This window comes from Marmota flaviventris, chromosome 19, assembly GCF_047511675.1.
Source record: "Marmota flaviventris isolate mMarFla1 chromosome 19, mMarFla1.hap1, whole genome shotgun sequence".
NCBI lineage: Eukaryota > Metazoa > Chordata > Mammalia > Rodentia > Sciuridae > Marmota > Marmota flaviventris.
In genome coordinates this window covers 37,124,960-37,145,379 of record NC_092516.1, presented here as the reverse complement: position 1 = coordinate 37,145,379, position 20,420 = coordinate 37,124,960, and the positions used below count along the sequence as shown (strand labels likewise).

General features: G+C 42.9%; 2 long non-coding RNA genes across 2 annotated transcripts in view; one reads left to right on the top strand and one right to left on the bottom strand.

Annotated features, from left to right (window-relative positions):
- The window catches only part of LOC139702943 (uncharacterized), a 69,957-nt gene extending 52,070 nt beyond the window's left edge, over positions 1-17,887 (top strand). Inside the window, exons 5-9 of the long non-coding RNA XR_011705514.1 lie at positions 665-727; positions 12,658-12,824; positions 14,678-14,736; positions 15,331-15,416; positions 16,186-17,887. This is a non-coding gene — a long non-coding RNA (uncharacterized lncRNA). The remainder of the gene's footprint in view (positions 1-664; positions 728-12,657; positions 12,825-14,677; positions 14,737-15,330; positions 15,417-16,185) is intronic.
- LOC114079081 (uncharacterized) lies at positions 2,298-19,717 on the bottom strand. Its single transcript, XR_003580435.2, has 4 exons — positions 18,215-19,717; positions 11,763-11,848; positions 10,686-10,858; positions 2,298-7,046 (listed from the first exon to the last, which is right to left on the bottom strand). It is a non-coding gene; the product is annotated as an uncharacterized lncRNA (long non-coding RNA).
- Between the last annotated feature and the right edge of the window lie 703 nt (positions 19,718-20,420).

The window sequence follows — 20,420 nt, the reverse complement described above, 5'->3', positions numbered from 1 at the left end:
AGTTCTTTGACTGACTCCGGCTGAGGCCTGTCCTTGCAGAGTCATGCAGCTTAGTGAAGGAAAAGTCTCTTTCTGCCTCCTTTGATGGAGGGAGATGTTGGGTCTGAGATGGGAGTAGTTCACCGAGGTCTCCCGTTAGTTTGTGGGCACTTTCGGGCCAGTATGCCTTCCCCTGTATTTCATTTAAGTCACAGTAAGTTTCTTAATAAAATATCCCTTTCTGGCTGGGATTGTGGCTCAGTGGCAGAGCTGCTTGCCTCGGAAGTATGAGGCACTGGGTTCGATCCTCAGCACCACATAAAAATAAATAAACAAAATAAAGGCATTTTGTCTATGTACAACTAAAAGAAATATTTTTAAAAATACCCCTTTCACCAGAGCCAAAGTTTCTACAATTAGAAAACAGATGAGTGCTGTAGAGCAGAATTCCTTTTTCAGCTGACATTTAAATGATGGCAGATATTTTCATGTGAATTGGAAGTTCATTCACCATGAGACTCACACCCACTTGTTCACCCATACAAACATGTGGGTGGGAAGGCCTAATGGGACAGCCTCCCAGGAGATGTCCTGGGAGGTTTTTGGGTAGGTTTTTATGCAGGAGATCCCTGCCACGGCAGGCCAGATGACTCATAACCATACTGCTTGCATTTTCAATCCCCAGGTCTGCACCTGCTTCCACATCTTCCATGTTTTCCAAGAGCAGCAGAAAATGAGTAAATCCCTGGTGAGTTTTTCTATTCATGTGTTTATTCTCTACTTTTGCTTACAGTACTCCTTAGGAGGCAAATAAATAGTCTAAAATATGTTCAAAACAGTGTAGTGATCAACAACCAATGACTTTGTCCTGTTCATGTGTGTAGAACAGCATGATCCTTAAAGCATCCCTAAAACCAGAGTACATGTGTGTCTCCTATTTTTTGGCATTCATAGCAAGTAATTATTAATATTATACATTCATTGACTTACATTGACCATAAGTGGGAAGGTTTCTTTCTTTTGGATTTTAAATATTTCTTTGATGTGATTAGGAATAGCCTTCCTAATCACATCAATAACCACCAGCAAGCCACTGCCACTGGTACCTTACTTGTCTCTCCTCTGGCTAGACAGCATAATGCCCAGGAAGGACTCAGCACACATGATCTTTGTGGTGACTAAAACATTGGTTTTGTTGCTCTGTGCAAGGATAAGGCCTGGATCGGCTAGAGGAATGGCCTCTCCCTTAAGTGAGTCTAAGCAGTTCTTTCTGCAGGTTGGTCTGGGTTGCACAGCAGACAATGCAGTAGAAATCCCTGGCAGAGGGGTCCTCATTTCCCATTCCCTTTTTATCCTGCCTCCCACGGTCTCCATTCTGTGCCTGACACTTCCCTCATCCTGTTCTGGTGAAGGTTGCCCACGACCTAATGTACACTGGGTATTTCTAACATGCACACCCAGGGCTAATTGCCCATCATTGTCTTAGACACTCTGCAGTCTCCCCTGTAATTTTCTGTCCCACATTTGTCTTGTTGCCCTCTTTGTGAATCTGAGGAGTTCTTCTGCCGTTAGCTCATGACCCTCTTTACTCCTGTCTGATCTCACCGTCCTGTGCTTTTAACCCCAAGTCTATGTCAATCCCCCATGGGGATCAGATGCCTCTGTCCAGCCAGCTACTGAGCCTCTCCCTGGGGTATGTCCAGAGGACACCTCAAGCGTATAAATACAATAGATCCCAAATCATTTTTGTTGGTCCATCTATGTCTTCTGCTCTTCCCCCTGTTTGTTCATTGATGCAGCCTATGAGCCTGTCCAGAAAAGTGGGATCCTTCTATGATCCTCCATTTGCTGTTGTCACAGGCAGTTGCTCAAGTTTGCTGGTGTTATATTCAAAGTTATCCTTTCCCCTTACTCTCTCCTTGTTACCATTATTACAGTTTTGTGGGTTGTTTTTGTTTCTTTGGACTCCTGCAGAAACTCCCATTCTCTACTACAACTTTCCTTCACTGGCTCAAGTGCATTTTCTGCCTTGAGTATTTCTCCTAAAACCATAATTTGATCATGCTGCCCCTATGTGGAAAGCTCTTCGGAGGCTCCCTGAGTGACCAAGAAAACTAGGTTATCATTAAACTGGGAGTGGGAAGATGGTGAAAAATCAAATTTAAGAAAAAGCCAGAATTGGGTTTTAGCCATTTTGAATTGGCGCTGTTAGCATGAGGTAAAGCAGAGATAGCAAGAGGGCAGGGCTTGTGTTGGGACTTCAGTAGACAGCCTGCGCTGGAAGTCAGCATGGAAAGCTGTGTTGGGTAAGTGGGTGAGCCCAGGACTCTTCCATGTGCAAAGTCTGCTACAGAAGGAGGGACTGGGTGGGGCTGGTAGTGAGGCCAGAATGAGGACCAGAGGCATGAAGTTTCAGGAGCTAAGGAAATTAAAAGATCTGGGGGTTGGAGGAAGAACTGTATCAACACTGTTCACAGTCAAGCCCAAGGACAGAACTGGCCATGGGATTCAGTCCTGGGACTCCTTGAGGATTTGTTTAGGTGGATCTGGAGGGGTTTAAAAGAGAGTGAAAGAACTGGATTTCATCTGTGTATAAATTTTTAAACAAATGTTGCTCCAATAGGAAAAATGGAATTAGTCAGTAGCTGTGGAGGGAGTTGAGGTCAAAAGAGGATTGTGTTGTTTTGATGGGAGGAATAAGATTGGAGATGAGCCCAGGGAGAAGGAAAATCTCTGACTTACTTTATTTGCTGTACTAATTTGGAAAGTGATAAGCCAGGAATAGACACACTGATAAGTGCGGTATTCACAAAGCTGCATTAAGTGCTTTCCACGGAGCCCCTGCTTCCTGCTGATGGTACAGTATGTGATTGGGACCATCATCATCTTATTATAGAGGTGATGATACTAAAAGGAAGCAGTTATAGTGCTGGTGGGAGTTTTTGTGAATTCAGAAGATGCACATTAAAAATCAGTTTCCAGGTGAGCTAGCTGTCCCTTCTCAGGACAGTGTTTCTCCTTTCCTGGAATGTGTTAATGTGGAGAAAGGAAATTCAGGGTTGCCAGCTGGAAATTGGGAACAACCAAGTCATGCTATTGCTGATACCTCTTGTAGCAGGCTGTGGACTTTCCTGAAATGAAATATAAAAGTAGAACACGTGTCGTCTGCTTGCTTATTGCTTTGGTGACTGTGGCCAATACTGCAGAGTGATTCCATTAGGCTAGAGGAGGAACAGCCTTAGACAGGAATAGCAACTGGATTTCAGGCATGTTGAACTTGAGATCGGGGACATGTCAGCCTGGACTTGAGGACATTCTGGGATGGCATGAGTGGTCTTGGAAACCCAGAGGTTGCAGCTGGTGTCTGAAGTGTGGGCAGTGGAGTGAGGCCTGTGGCCTTAATCTGTAGCACTTCACCTCAGTGCAGTTTATCGGCATCAGAATTGCTTTGCACAGTGCCCATCTGGTTTATTGTTGTTGCTGGTTGTTCTTTAGAGAATGAACCCAGAGGTGCTCTGCCACTGAGCCACACCCGTAGCCCTCTTTATTTTTTCAGACAAGGACTCACTAAGTTGCTAACTCTGTCCTTGAACTTCCAATCCTACTAAAACTTCCAAACCACTGTAATTACAGGCTTCCATTACCACACCCAATAACAGTGCCTGTTTTCAGTGGCTTCTCTCTTCATGCAACTTTTCCCTCTTCAGTTGCTCCACTCCCTCAACCACCATCCCCCTCTTTAATGTATCCATCTAGTTTTAAGCTCCAAATGTCATCCTTTCCAGCCCCGCAGCATTGTTCTCTCTTTCTCTCTAACCCATTCACATCTCATCGCTGGCTCTGTTGCCACCTCTCTTTAGCTTTGTTTTACTTCTGGATGATATGTTGCTTCACCTGCTTCTTTCCCCAACTGCTCCCACATTCCCTGGTGCTCCCATCTCCCAAGATGCCTTTCTACAGTTGTTGTGACTGCACTAGTATCTCTTTCCTCTCCATGCCTATTTGTTAGAGCGTTAATCCTTCCTCTCACCTCATTCTTCTTAGAACCTGCTCCATTCCCTTCATTTCCCTTCATGTGTTTCTATTTCCTCACAACCTTATGGATTGTCCTTCTGTTTATGTAAAACTGGAATTAGAGGTTGTGGAAAAGACTCTAATAATGACTCAACTAACAAACTCTACCTTCCCCTGAGCATCTCCCTCCTTGGACCATTACCAGGAGGGCATCCTCCTGTGAGACCACTTCTCCTTGATTTCAGATTTAGGATTTTTATACAGTTCCCTTAGAGTTTTCTTTCTTCTTTGTACTACTCCAGAGTTGCCTCCCTCAATGTCCTATGTTTCCTGCTTCTAATCTCCAGCTTAGGATCTGCCACCTTCTCTGTTGTTTTCCAACATGAAAAGCACTTGAAGATTTTTTTTTCCACAAGAAAGAAATTTGGTCAATTACCTGGAACCCTGTGATATAACAGTGTCATTTGACAGCAAAGAAGCAGTCTAGACTGACATGATCCCATACATCATAAAAGTGCAAAGACATTCATCTTTATTAATTTTCCCCAAGAAATATGCTATGTTCTTTCAAAGCACATACCACATGAACTTTTTTTTTTTTTTTTTGGGTGGTGCTGGGGATTGAACCCAAGGCCTTGTGCATGCAAGGCAAGCACTCTAACCAACTGAGCTATATCTCCAGCCCAGTGCATGAACCGTTAAAATACACACTCTCTTTTTTTTTACAAAAATATATTTATTTAGTTGTAGATGGACACAATATCTTTATTTATTCATTTTTATGTGGTGCTGAAGATCAAAACCCAGGGCCTCACAGATGCAAGGCAGGTGCTCTACCACTGAACGTGCAGCCCCAGCCCCTACACTCTCTTTAAAATGACAGATATATGGGCTGGGGATGTGGCTCAAGTGGTAGCACGCTCGCCTGGCATGCATGCGGCCCAGGTTCGATCCGCAGCACCACATACAAACAAAGATGTTGTGTCCGCAGAGAACTTAAAAAAAAATAAATATTAAAAAATTCTCTTTCTCTCTCTCTCTTTAAAAAAAAAACTTAAAATGACAGATGTGTCAAGGGTCAAGGCTCATTAAAGAATGGCAGCTCAATGTTCACAACTCAATAATGAGGATTAAACATTAATATTTATATTGTTCAGAATTTGGGGTATTACCACTGATCTGGAAACATAGTAGATATGTAAGTATGATAGCTGAAAAGATGAAAATCTCTCTTAAAAGTGAAAATATCTATGTACCTATAAAAAAAAAAACTCTTAACACCCATTAGAAAATTTATTAGGAACAGCATGTTTTCAAAATAACAACTGTCTCAAAACTATTAAAAGACAGTAATAATTTTATGGCCAACTTGTTCAAAATAAACCAATGAAATTCATGATATGTAGTAAAATTATCTACGCTAGTCCTCTGGTTCAAATGTTTTGAAAGTAATTCCATTTCATTCTTAGTCACTACATGACACCTTCAAATGGTCCAATACCGTGGCACCTAAATATATATAAAAAAGGACCTTGATATCAATACCACAGGGGAAAAGCTGAATTCAGGACACTAAAATTTAGGGATGTCTGAGGAATGAATGGAATGAGAAAGAACCCTGGTTTCTCATCATTCCTTCATGGACTCGTGTACTCCCAGCTCCCATGAGTACAACACGGTAACTATGTGGCTCTGGGTGATCCTGGATTATCTGTCCAAGAGGCCCCTTTTTCTCATGCCTCTCTCAGTGTCCCCTGAGATATCCTGCTGAAAATGCACCACATTCCTCACCCAGTGATCTGGAAGAAAGAGGAGAGGTTGTTTGACTTCATGGATGCAATTCTCAGACATGAAGGTGAGTAAGTTCTTAGACCAATTTAGAATCCCAATTTTATCTCAACCTTTATTCTTGACACCCTGAACCATCATTTTCAGTTCTATTTTTTTTAAGTTGTAGATGGACACAATATGTTTATTTTATTTTTATGTGGTGCTGAGGATCAAACCCAGTGCCTCACAAATGCCAGGCAAGTGCTCTATCATTGAGCCACAACCCCAGCCCTTATTTTTGGTTCTGATCCTCAGACTTTATTGACCCCTACTCCAAAAATCATTTCATACACCCAAGGTCAGGCCCAGAGTTCTGCTTCATAGCAAGGACTTGAGGTAATTCTGCTGGTGGAGCAGAACACACCTGGAAAATAGCACTCTAGAGTTAATTCACACCGTGGTCCCTGCCAGTTATTCCATTGGAACTTAACCATGACACAAACATCACTAACATATCAGCATCATGACCCAGGAGCTCAGGTGCCTGATCCCTACCCTAACCCCCAACTGTCTCCCCATATGCCTGCTCCTGTTTAGTGTAAAAAGCTCTGGAAGGAACTAAATGAGGTCTCCCTGCCTACCAGCCTGGTGAAGACTTCATGGTGCTCTGGTAGCACTGAGTACACACGCTGTCTCTTCAGCTTCGTCTTCAGGCCACAGTGTCTCCACAACCCAGAGGTACTTAGGCTCAAGATCCAGATCCTCTAGATCCTCCTCAGAATCTGATGACCACTTCCTCTTCTTCTGGCCAGAGCACTGAAGTTGAAGCCCAAGTTCTACCCTCTGTATGGAGTCAGAAAACTTGGACAGATCCACTTCCAGCTTCTCTGGATCTGATGACTGCTTCCCTTTCTCCTTCAGGATAGAGGACTAGTTCTGAAGACTGGGATCTACCCCCTCAGTGGAGTCACAAAACTGACAACTCCACTTCCATCTCCTCCTCAGAATCAGATGACGACTCCTCTTTCCTCTTTTGGACAGAGGACAGTATGAAGGCTGGGAGTCCTACCTTCCAGGTCAAGTCAAAACCCTGACAATTTCCACCTCCACTTCTGAATCTGAAGATGGCACCTCTTTTCTTTTCTGGACAGAAGACAGGCTGAATCCTGGGTTCTACACTCTGGGTCGAGTCAGAAAACTCTGGCATATCCATTCATCTTCTTTGAATTCCAATGATCACCCGTTTGCCTCTTCTGGCTGGATGACTGAGGCAGCAGGTGGGGCTGAGTAAAGAAACCCAAGTAAAGGTGCTGTTTAGAATTCAGCCTTTCACCACTAAGCCTAATCCACCACCAGAAAACCCAAACCAGTCAACTCTTCCTTTCTCCTCAGCACATTTTGCCTTTGCTGATAACCATCTGCCCCTAATTCCCCTTTCCATGGTCCCATCTCCCCATTTTTAAAAACTTATCCACATTATACAAACTTTCTCTTTTGGGGGCAGTGAGCCTGCTTACATCCCCTCTAACCCTTTCCTCTGTTTGGATCATATCTCCAAACCCAGTTCCTCTCTCTGAAGATTGACCTTCCACGTGGACTTCTTTGACCCACATCCTGTCCTGTCCTTCTTCCAAACTGGGCTTCCTTAGTCCACCTTTCCTGACTTTTCTATCCTTTCTTCCATGCCAGTCACGGTCTCAAATCTGTTCTCGCTCCAGCTCCCTCATCGGATGGTCCTGTAACTTTGTCATCCACCACTACCTCCAGGCAGTACCCTGAGGTGCTAAGCTGGGAATTCTGGTCCTCAGTCTTGGCAGACAGTTGACAAGTGGTCGTGAGTTCTCCCAAACTTGCTTCTCTTCCACAAAACCTAGACTCTGATCTTTGCAAACCCTTCTGCAATCTGGTTGAACATGCACCTCTCCAGATAGAGGAGAAATCAGCAGTGATCAGTCCTGAGGAGAGACTTGTCCCCTGTATGCCAAGGGCCTCTGGAGTCTGTCCCTTCCTCTCTGCACATTACCATTTCAGAGCTCAGTCTGGCCAAGAGGGAGAAGAATATCAAGGAAACTTAAGGAGAACAGAAATGATAAGTCCTCTCAAGAGGAAAATAATAAATATACACAAAAGACCAGGTACATTGAATTGTCAGCTGAAAAATGAAAACCCGTGGTTTTCAAAGCTATTCTACTAAATGTCACTGGCTTTTACTGTCTTCAGGAATCTGTCTTGAGGACACATTGTAAGCCATCCTTGAGTTTGGGAGACATTTTGAGGATCTAAAATACAAAACTGCATGTACTCACATACTCTTCACACGGTATCTATAATTTGGGGAGTTTATATGTCAACTAAAAGTCTGCCTCTCAATTCGAATTAATCTCACTTGCTTAGCAAATTTGGAATTCCAAGCATGGGTCGTGACACACATATTTCACTACCACTATGTACCTTAAAGAAAAATGTCACATATACAAAAAAAAAAAAAAGGAAACTTCTGTAATTCTAGACATTGTTTTCTCCTGGGGAAAGTGCATGGTACCTGAAGGAACTGGTGAGTTGCTCACCAACCTCCTAATTTAGGCCTCTGCTTTCTACCTTTGTAACCGAGTCATGCTTTGTCTCTCTCTCAGCAAAATTTGTGAATAAATATATATTCCAAACAAAATATGTGACCATTGTGAAGTGTAGAATTCAGCAACATTAAGTACGACCATGTGTCTCTTGTGAGGGAGGTTTCTTCCCAGATGTGTTTAGTTGATCTCATCATTGTGCACTCACAGCATACAGTGCGCTTACACCTATGGCTGTGACATCACTGTGGAATATCATGTGATGGAGCCCGTTCATATATGTGATGTATTGGTCCATCATTGGCTAAAATTTTGTCATGTGAAGCGTGACTATAAGTTTTCCTTGTGCAGTCACTACCACATTCCTTTCTCTAGAGCTTTTTTTTTTTTTTTGATCACCCCTACAAGGTTTTGTAGCCTTGAAACAGAAACTCCCTACTTCTCTTCCCATAGCTCCTGCCGACCCTCATTCTACTTTGTATGAATTTAACAATTCTTGGTGCCTCGTCTGTCTTGCATAGTGTGAACTCAATAGTATTTGTTCCTATGTCTGGCTGATTTGTGCACCGACCTTAAGCTCCTATATTGGTGGAAATGTGCTAGCATTTCCTTTTTAGGGCTACTAGTTGAATTTGAGGATAGACTCCATCTTTTGTCCATTCATCCATTCATCCATTGACAGGCTTTGGATTGCTTCCACATTTGGGCTATAAAGTCTTTCTTTTAATACACTGTTAGACCTTATATATAGGCATATCTGTTTGTTTTATATTTTGATCTCTTCCCTGACTCTAATCTACCCATACCAAATATGAATGAAGTGAACTTAGTTCATCTAACCTGCTGGCAGAGTAAGTATCCACTATATTAGGCAATAGTAAATGTTCTCAGTTGGATGAGATCCCAGAGGCCTTCCAAGAGACCTGCATGTTCCTTGGCTTCTTCCTCACAGGCCTGAACTACCCTCTAAGTCTCTCCCTGATGTGAAAGGTACTGCTGGTCAGGAAGCAGGTCCTATCACAGTAGAAGACCACTGCCAGGATGCTCTGTTTACCCAGTTTCCATTCATGATAACTGTGACCAACAGAGCTGGTTGGGTCCACCCATAACAACCAAGAAGTTCACACACTCTTCTAGTGGACAGCTTTCTAATGCACTCACGTGCCACATGATGTTTCAGTCAGGGACAGCCCATGCCTCCATTTGTGGTCCCATAAGATTATATTTCCCAGAATATCAGAGCTATCTTAGCTTCTTAGTAACTGTACTCTTGGTTTCCCACAATGACATTTGCTAACACCTTATCTAATATTGAAGTGATTCATGACTATGCAAAAGTATCAAAATTCTGTTGCAGCTAAATTTTCTGTTGTAAACCGTGAAAAGCCTTGATTATTTTGGCTACAAGTAGGCAGTGCTGGTCTCACTATATGTTGATATCTTGTCCAAACTAGAGTAAATTCTTAGGTTTTGCCTAGAATCCACTGTTACCTCTCCACTTCCCTTTTTCTCCGATGGATGCTGTCTGATACAACAATGACAGTTATACTAGAGAGATGGCAGAGTGAACAGAAATGCTTTGCAAGTACCAGCCTTTCAGCATAAAGTCGCATAGAGGAACACTACAGCACAGGTGCTTGGGCCTAGCCTCACAGATTCTGATTAAATGGGAATGACAATGTTTTCACTGTTATAATTTTAGTTTTGGAAACTTCTGGTTGGATAAGGCAACAGGGATCCCAAAGAAATCAAAATCACTACAGTAGGAAATAAAGAAGAAATACTTTTGTGGGGAGGTGAGGTATGATCAGGGCCTTAGAAGGAAGGGCTGTAGCAGGTCTTGAGTCCTCCAATGAGAGGGACCCTCTGAACCAGGCTGCAATCCTGGTGAGTGACAACCCCTTGCTCAGCCTTGGGGTCCATGTGAATAGAAGGCTTCCAAGGAAGCTCTGCCTACCTCTGCCTTGGCAGGCTCACATGGGCTGAGTCTTCTCCTTTCACCTTCACTTATAATTTAGTAAGTCAATGCCCCTGTACCTTGATAAGTCCCATCATGATCCAAAGAACTAGTGAAACCCTAGGGGAAAAGAATGAGTGCCAAAGGTGAACTTTTGCCACTTCTACCCAACATGGAATTCACAGGGTCCAGACTTACTGTCCTCTCTGAAACAAATTCAAAAAGAGGGAAAAAGATAAGAAATGTCAATCTTTAGAAATTTAAATTGCTGAGAAAAGCCAGACCAGAGAAAGAACAGCTCACTGGCCAGATGAGGAGTCTCCAAGCCACAGAGAAGGAGAACAGCTGGGCAAGGCAGTAGTGTCCCTGAGCAGAAAGGACAGAATTGGTACCTGAGGAGACATGGCAATTAGAGGTCACAGTGCAGAAACCAGACTGAAGCAGCCTCTCAGAGCTGGGCTATGGAAGGTGGGAAGCGAGAACTGGGTGGGGTCCAGGAGTTCTGGCTCTGCCCCTCTTCACCACACGGCTTCCTGGACATCCAAGTGTGGCTTCCATCTTCTACCTAAAACAGAAAAACACTCAGATAAATGTCCTCTGAAGGGTTGGACATTTGGTTTCTGTCACCATTGTCACTTTTATTCCCACAACAAGGATTCACTACCTGAGAGGGTAGGAGTGGAGTAGTGGGGCTCTAGCCTGTCCTCTGATTTTTAACTTCTTGTCCTGTTTGCAGTTGGTAGAAGAAATGACAGCAGTATAGCATAGTTTTCTTGAACTCGTAGTAAAAACAAACATTTAAACTACCTTAATGTCAGAAGAAGTCAATGAAACCAAAGGACATAAAGCCCACCTGAGAGGAGGGAAGCATGGGCACATCCCATCCCTGCAGAGACTGGAGCCAAAGCTGCATCTGACAGCTTTGTACCTGCACCAATGTCGCATTTTCTTCTGCCTCTGGATTCCCAAGAGAGACGCCCAATTCAGGTCTGTCTACACAGTATAGGCTCACTGTAATGTGCTCCCTGCTGGCCCTTCTTACCAGTGACTCCTAGGCCTGAGACTTTTTATGCATTCCCTAAAATCCTTCCAAAATGGGGTCCAATAACCTCCCAGGCCTCCTTAGCAACTGTGTTGCTCATCACTTTCTAAACCAAAAATGGAGTCCTCATGTGGAATTAAGCCCTCTCTACAGTCTTTCCACCATTAAATTCCTTTACCACCTATCTTCCAAATGCCCTCTGTTCCCTCTTTATCTTGTATTTCCTGTCAAGCTGGTTTCATACATTTTTTTAATATTTATTTTTAGTTGTAGTTGGACACAATACCTTTATTTTATTTATTTTTATGTGGTGCTGAGGATCGAACCCAGGGCCTCACACGTGCTAGGTGAGTGCTCTACTGCTGAGCCCCAACCCCAGCCCCAAAAATGACCTATTCTTAAAGTCAGATTAAAAACTAACACTTACCTGGGCAGGGTGGCACCCATCTGTACTCTCAGCTACTCAGAGGTTCAGGCAAGGGGATCGCTGGAGCCCAGGAGTTGGACAATAAGCTGTGCAAAAAAAGCAAAACCCTGTCTGTAAAACAAAACAAATCTGTGCTCTGTTCCCAGATCAGTCACCCTCTACAGCCTGGCAGTACTAAGGCCCATAATAAGATGGCATCATGTTCCCTGCCCCTTGCCCTAATCCCGCTGCACTGAACACCTCAGGAAGGCAGGGTCTTATCCAAATATCCAAATATTTAAAAATACTAAGCTGACTTCTTTTTATCTTGCAAAAGTGTTTATGTTATAGCACTTAGTCTATGACGTGGTCATAAGGCACTGGGCTATGGATAAAGCTTCATTCATTCATTCATGTGTTCAACAAAACATTATGAAGTGGGTCCTCCGTGTCAGGGAATAGGAACCTGGGGAAGGAGATCTATCAACAGCTTGTTGAATAAGTGCTCAATGAAAACCAAGCCATCCACTAGCAAATTGGTGGGAGAGGGATGACAAATTGGTGGGAGAGAAATAAACCAGGGTCAGGTCCTGACCTATGGGGGACACAGATGTGAGCACATGGAAAAAGCAGAAGGGAAGTGGGTGAGGACGGAGATGGGGAAACCGAGTCAACTGCGCTGGCAATAAGCAGCCTCAGGTGCTGCAGAGGGTTTCTCAGTAGCATCAGGGTGTGAGAGGTGCCCTGCAGAAGGTGTCTGTCCAACAGAGGCCTCCGGACCAAGGGTTAATTCTGGATAGGGATGGTGTAGTCCTGTCTTAAGATGGTCAGCCTGAATTCTTTTTAAGGATGAGGACACCAAACGGAGGTCCTTCCTGGTTGTGCCCCTGAGGAACATCCTGATTTCTTTCCCCAGCTACCTGGCTAGTGACATGGAGAAGGATAACCAGGCTCCTACACAAGACATCTTTAGTTTCTTCTGTGGGAAGAGCTATACCCAGCATCCCTTGTTCCACAGACCATGCTACCAATCATCTGTTCCATGAGCTGGAAATGCAAGTTTCCATGGAGGAGTGTGTGAAGGTGGGTGCAGCCGTGTGTGCTTGTAGAGAGGGATGGGCTGGATAGGACAGACATGGGAAAGCGAGTAGTTGCAGGTGGGATCTGGGGAGAATGCTCTGGAGGATGCACAAGGAGGGAGGGTCTTTCTGGTCATCCATCTCCTTTTGTGGTAGCTCCTTTTCTTTCCAGATTCAAGCTATGATCCAGAGCTCTGGGTTTGCGCTGAGATCACACTCTCATGCTCTAGAAGTTCTGGAACCATGGAGGCCTATGGTCATCGGCCTGAGGGAAGGTACAAAATTCTGTATCCCTGGCCTACTGACAGGGTCATTCATTATCTATTTAGGAGATCCAAAGGACCCAGCTGCTGGACGCCCTCCTGTCACCTCCCACCCACAGCCACCTTCTGCACACCATGTAACACCACAGCCACCTTTTGTACACCATGCAACACCATAGCCATGCACACACAGCCTGAATCTCCCAGGCAGCTTTATAGCCTCAAAACCACAACCACACAGATGACCTCCTAGAAATGTGCTGGGTGCTATGAGGCTGCTTGGCCAGACCTGAGAGAGAACAGTTTGTCTAGATGTGCTATAAATCCTTAACTCAGAGAATTAGGCCCAAATGTCAGCAGTGATGAAAAGTTGTTTTCGGTCTAAAGTGAATAACTCTTAGCCATGAGTTTCCCTCTCTCCACATAAATTAATTGCCTTTTTACACTTTTTTTTTCATTTGGACCATTCTTCCCTAAGGATACCAAGTACGGAGATTTATTTACAACAATGTGAATATGACACAGTAGGATATTCCATGCAACTGTTCACATATTCCACAATGAAGATATTCTCATTAACTCTATTTTCATTACAGTTTGCTCACAATAAAATGGCTTATGGCCGGAACTCACTTCTGAATATATGCTGCCCACTGACTTATTACTTCTGGACAAAGCTCTCCTCTTATATAATCACACTTTTCCCTGTCAAGTTCATGGTCAAGGAAGTTTTTCATAACCACAGGGGGTTAAGAAATAGCTTCAGGACAGCTTCTTATGCAGAACACAGTAGAGTTTTGAACTTGGGCAGAGGATGAAGCAAAGATTTTATTTCAACCACGTGGAGGCAACCAAGTTAGGAGCAGGTACTATGGGGACAAATGAGGGGATTGGCCAGGGATCAGGCACCTGGTCTCCTGGTTCTTGGTGTTGATGTTAGAGATGTTTGTCACAAAGTTAGTTCAAATGTGAAGTAACTGACAAGCATCATGGTGTGAGTTAAACAAAGGGGAAACTTACAGCCACTGCACTTTTCACAAAGAGCCCTGCTATCTCTGATCTACTCATTCCTGGAGGACTCAGAACCCATCTGCCCTCAGAGACTCTTAGATGATGGATGCTTATATTAGAAATGAAAAGGTCCCAGCTTGGGATCACAGAGCTTGGTTCCAATTATCCTCACTGATTGCAGACATTGTGGCTGTAATACATTTCATCCTCCCTGAGAGGTGGTTAATGGGACCATGTTCACGCTGTTATAAAATGAAAAATGAAATCAAATGAAAAATGACCTAGTAACTCTGGTTCTAAGGTGGTGTATTTTGGAGTGATGATGGGCCCCCACAGTTTACTAGAAGCTCTTAATCATACAGATACCCTTTCTGTTACACAAACCCTCACTCAGTTGTTTCCCTGGTTGGGGGATCTCAGGTCCACGCAACTTTCCCAGGAATGTTCCCGTTCTCTTCCTATCCACCTCTATTGTGCTCCAATCCCACACCTTCTCCAATGGAGGTCCTATTCTCCTCTCTGCTCTCTGTCTCCCATTGAAGCCCCTTCTGGTTCCCAACTAACACCAGTGTTCTGTTCACAGAGGATCCTGCTGTCAAAAGATTCCTGGCCTGGGACAAGAACCTGAGGGTGTCTGACAAGGTGAGGTTGTTCTCCACTGGGCAGTGTTCCTGCTCCAGCACAGCCTGCATGGGGAGGGATTTCTAGCCCATGGTCCTTCCCTCTGGCTCCACGTAGAGCCAACAAAATGTGCCAAGTCCTGGCTCCTTTGTGGCTTGTCACATCTCCATTCAGGACCTAGCAGTTTCCTGCAGAGAGGACAGGTGGACCTTGCTTCTTCTTGAGGTGCTTTGGGCTTCAAGCCCAAGTCCACAGTCTTGCATGGCTACTTCCTTTTGCTTGTTGCCACCTGAGGTTCTGGGCTCCTCTTCTGTTTGAGCTCCCTGAGACCCCCTGTTCTCCAGCTTACCTAAGACCCTCCTCACCCAGCTGACCTACATGCCTTCCCTCAAAAGGTCCCCTGTGATCTGGCCCTCCAGTGCACACCTAGGCCTTCTCTCCCCCTGACTGCTCCAATTGACCTTGATCCTTCCTGTCCTTCCCCAAAGAAGCAGGTCTCCTTACTTGGCTACCTTGTCCTAGGAGCACTCTCTACCCCAGACCTCCATTCTTCTTTCCCCTCTTTCCTCCTCTTCCAGGATGTGACCTCTCTCTCTTTTTTCCTCTCTCCATCAGTACCTCCTGTCTATGATCATAGCTTATGTTAGCCGGGCTGGCCTCTTCTCCTGGCAGTACCAACGAATCCACTTCTTTCTGGCCCTGTGAGTATTTGGTCTCCTTCATCAATCAGGATTCATTACTTGGGAGGGTAGAATGGGAGCAGAGGGGCACTAACCTATAGTTTATCTTTAGCCTCTTTGTCCTGTTTGCTCTTGGGACCCCCTGTTCTCCAGCTTACCCAAGACCCTCCTGTGTACAAGAAATTATAGCATTGTAGCATGGTTGTTTTTCACACTTCTCCTAGTCAAAACAAACACATGAGCTTCATTAAGGCCAGATTTAAAAAATTAAAGAAAACCAAAGGAAACATGAAGCTCACTTAAAAGGAGTGAAGGAAGCATTATGTCCCTGGCAGAGAGACTGAAGGTGCAGCCACATTTGACCGCTCTTACTTCCTGTATCTACACCAACATTGTTGTCTTCTGCCTCTGAATTTCCAAGATAGATGCCCAATTCCCAGCCCGGCACAGGTGCAGTGTAAAGTGCTCCCTTCTGGTCCTTCATACAGATGCCTTCTCACATTTGTGGCCTTGTACATACCTTCTGAAAATCCTTCCAAGATGGGTCCAACCACCCCTTAGGCTCTCCCACAACTGTGTTGCTCAATGCTTTCTAGAAAAAGGCTAGAGTCCTTCAGAAGGTGTGTGTCTGGCAGAGATCTCTGGACCATGGCGTGGTTCTCCGTAACCCTTAATAGGGCTGGTGTAGTCCTGTCTGAAGATGGTCCTCTGGGGGTCCTTTTTGGGAAGCTGCCTCCAAGGGGAGGTCCTTCCTGATTGTGCCTCTGAGGAACAACCTGGTTTTCCCCAGCTACCTGGCGAGTGACTTGGAGGAGGACAACCAGGCTCCTAAACAAGACATCTTTCATTTCCTCTATGGGAAGAGCTGTGTCCAGCGTCCCCTGTTCCACACACTACCAATTCATCTATTCCATGGGCTGGAACAGTCGAGTTTCCAGGGAGGAGTGTGAAGGGGTGGGTGGTGCTGTGTGTGCTTGTGGGGGGAGAGGGATGGGCTGATTGGAGAAACACAGGAAGGTGGGTGACTGCAGGTGGGATTGGAAGGGGAGAAACTCTGTAGGTTGTGCACAGAGGGAAGGACTTCCAGGCAGTCATCAGTTTGTTTGTTGCATTTTTTTTTTTTTTGTAGTGAACCAAATTTGTATCTCAATTTACTGTATGCAATCTTACAAAAAATTCATGGAAATTTACTAGGTATACATAAGTGATTCAAGTAATAAAAGAAAGTTCCATTTTAGGAAAATGAAGTTCATATCTTGAGGAAAAGTACATTAAAAATGTAAAGCCAAATCCAATTTCTATGCATTAAGGGAACTATAGTTTAATAAAACACATATAAGTGATTTTTAAGATATATATCTTGGGTCTTTAGTATATATTTATGTATAAATAGATTTAACAATTGTAATCTATGGTTTATTTTAAAGGAAGTGGATAAATGAGATGAAGGAATTTTCATACTATACTAAAATTATTCACAAAGCAGAACATTTTATGGTGAAATACTTTTTCACTTATACAATTTTTGCACAATTAATTACTACTTTGGATCTAACTAAAATTACAGTTTAATTATTTGTCTGGAACACCGAGATGTACTCTTTAGTTTTAAACAAAAATCATACCAAAACTACTGACCTGCCAACCTTATGGTTATGTTGAAACTATAATAGGATTTCAATGATTAAAAATACATTTAACTATGTAACTAAGTTGTTTTGATGGATCCAAGCGTAAATATCACTAACCATTATTCCACTCAAATCAGAGACAATAATAAAGTTGTCTCTTGATAAAATCAACTTTTCAAGTTTGATTTAGATGGGACACCAAAATGATTGTATCTGTCAAAGCATCTTCACAAAATTTTCTACACAGCTAGCATAATTTACTTATCTGATATAGAATAGGAAAGTATACTTAATTTTTATTGAAAAGAAAGCTGAAAATATGATGTCCCACATCTTATATAATATGCTCCTGTGTTATCCATGTTAGTAATAAGTGAAATAATGTTGTGATATCCACATATAACTACTTCATTTCTCACCAGGCTAAATAAATCTAATAGTTACACCTTGATATGTCACTTGCTTTGTAGCTGACAGAACTTAGTTAATAGAATCAAGCCTCTCAACATTGTATTTGTTGAGATATTTGTAGACTGTTGAATCATGGTGACTAGAAAGTCTATATCAAAGTGAAGTAATTTTAAGGAATGGGAAAATAAATTAACTTTAATTTCAAAACACTCAATATCCTGTAAAGTCATCAGCTTTGGTGGGGGCTCTTTTTCTTTCCAAGATTCAAGCTTATGATCCGGAGCTCTGGGTATGGGGCTGATAGTTTTTAATAGTTTTTAATCTATTTTATCTGTTACTTTTATATCTCAGTGGCATTACCCCATAGTCTTCATTGCCTAGAAGTCCTGGTACCATGGAGGCCTGAGGGGAGGTACAAAATTCTGTATCCTTGGCCTGATGACAGGGTCACTTATTGTTTATTTAGGACGCTCAAGGACCTAACTTCTTGATCCAGTCCTGTCCACCTCCCACCCACAGCCACCTCTGTAGAGGTGAAACAGACTGAATCTCCAAGTCAGCTTCATGGTCTCAAACCCCAACCACATAGATGACCTCCTAGAGGTGTGCTGGGTGCTCTGAGGTTGCTCATCTAGACCTGAGAGAGAACAGTTTGTCACACAGGACGTGCTAGAAATCCTTAACCCAGACAATTTGGGCCCAAATGTCGGCAATGGTGAAAGGTTGATCTTGGTCTAAAGTGAATAAATGTCCTTTAGTCATGAATATCTCACTCACCTGTAAATTGTCTTTTTTACCCTCTTCTTTTAATTCATCTTGGGTCATACATTCCTTAAGAATATGAAGCAAGGAGATGATTTATTCATAGGATTGTCATAGCTTTAGTACATATGATAAATGTTGCTTATTTTATCTATGTTTATTTTAAATAGTTTTGAGATAGATGATGTTTGGAAAATTGTTATTTCTTATTAGTTTTGTAATGAGTGTTATAACCGTTTGTATACATAATTATTTCTCTGAAGTTTTTAATCTATTTTATCTGTTACTTTTATATCTCAGTGGCATTACCCCATAGTCTTATAAATATAAAGTTTTCATTTGATGTTCAATCATCATTATTGTGAATATTGAGCTGCTGTTATTTAACTTGCCTTGACATGTTTTTCTGTCTTTTTAAAGTATGGATTGTAAAAGACCATATGTGCTATGTGATTTTTTTCAGAGGTGCCTATGTTCTTTTGAAGATCATAGCTCAGTGCATTTGTAGGGAAACTGAATAAAGGTGAAAATCTTTCTACCTTAATGATACACATGATCATGTTATTCTAGATTGTTTGTTGTCAAATGATACTGTGGTTTAACAGGGTTGTTTTTAATTAACCAAATTTCTTACTTATGGAGGAAAACACCTCAATTATTTTTCATCTTGGAAAACAGAACTTTCTAACTAGAGTCTAGAAGCAGGAAACACAGGGAGGACATTGAGAGAGACAACACAGGAAGAGTGAAAGAAAATTCTAGGAGAGCTGTATAACAATCTAAAACCAAAATCAAGAAGAGGCATTTCAACAGGAGATGCCTTCCTGGTAATGGTCCAAGGATGGGGGACACACAGGGAATGGAAGACTTTGCTACTGGAATCACAATTTGAGTCTTTTCCACAAACTATTTCTAGTTTTACATAACAGAAGGAAACCCAAAGGGTCTTGTTGAAAAACTGGTGAAGGGAAATGAAGGTACTAGGGCAAGTTGTGAGATGAATAAGATGATAGGAAGAGCTCAAGCTGATAAATAAATAGGCACAGAGAGGAAAGAGCTAACAGTGTGGGCACTGAATGACTGCAGACAAGCATCTTGGGAGATGGGAGCTTGAGAGAATACGGGAGCAGCTGTGGAAAGAAGCAGGTGAAGCAAAGTATCAGAAGAAAAACAAAGCTAAAGAGAGGTGGCAACAGAGCCAGTGATGACATGTGGTGTGGGGTTGGAGAGGCAAATGGAAATGATGTCAAGAGGCTGGGAAGTACCTACATGCAATGAGCTTAAGGCTGGTTGAATGTGTTACAAGAGGGATGGTGGTTGGGTGAGTGGAGCAACTGAAGAGGTAAAAGTTCCATGAAGGGAAGTCATTAAAGACAGGTACCGTGGGGCTGGGATTGTGGCTCAGAGGTAAAGTGCTTGCCTGGCACGCGTGAGGCACTGGGTTTGATCTTCAGCACTACATAAAAATAAAATAAAGGTATTAAAAATAAATGTTCTTAATTTTTAAAAAAGCAAAAAAAAAAAAAAAAGGCACTGTGCAATGCAATTCCAATGCTGATCAATTGCATGGAGGTCACACACTACAAGTTGAGCCCACTGGCCCCCTCTACGCTGCCCTGTGTTCAGAAACCAGCTATAAGCTCCAAGTTTTCCAGTCTACTTGCCCTTTTCACCAATGGCTGCAATTTCAGGGCTACCCTGATCCTATTGTATAATTCTCTATTACATCTCACTAAGCTTAGGAAAACATAAATAAAAAGAAATAGGTGTCAAATATAAATGGCTACTTTTCACCTTTCATGCTCACACACAAGATGGCTGACACAGTATCTATAACAACTGCCAGAGGACCATGAGGATGATCAAGTAACTGCTCAGCAGGATTTCATCAGCACATCTAGTTTCCCTTTATATGTGACATACAAAACTAGAATGCCAATCCACCTGCCCAGAAACAGGGGGGTGAGAAATGAAATCAAAGGAACTGTTTTATAAAACATGACACAAAGAAGTAAAGGGAGTTAATATTTCCCAAAATAAGGTAAGTCTGACTGTGGAATATAATTTTCATCAGTGAAAGATACACTAAGTCAACTAAAGAGTTATGACTTTCTCCCCCCCCCCCACCCCCACTTTCTAGGCTTATATCATTGTTCTTCTTCAATGCCTGCTGAATCCATTTAAATCCCTTTCAGACCCTAAGCTAGCAAATAAAATGTCA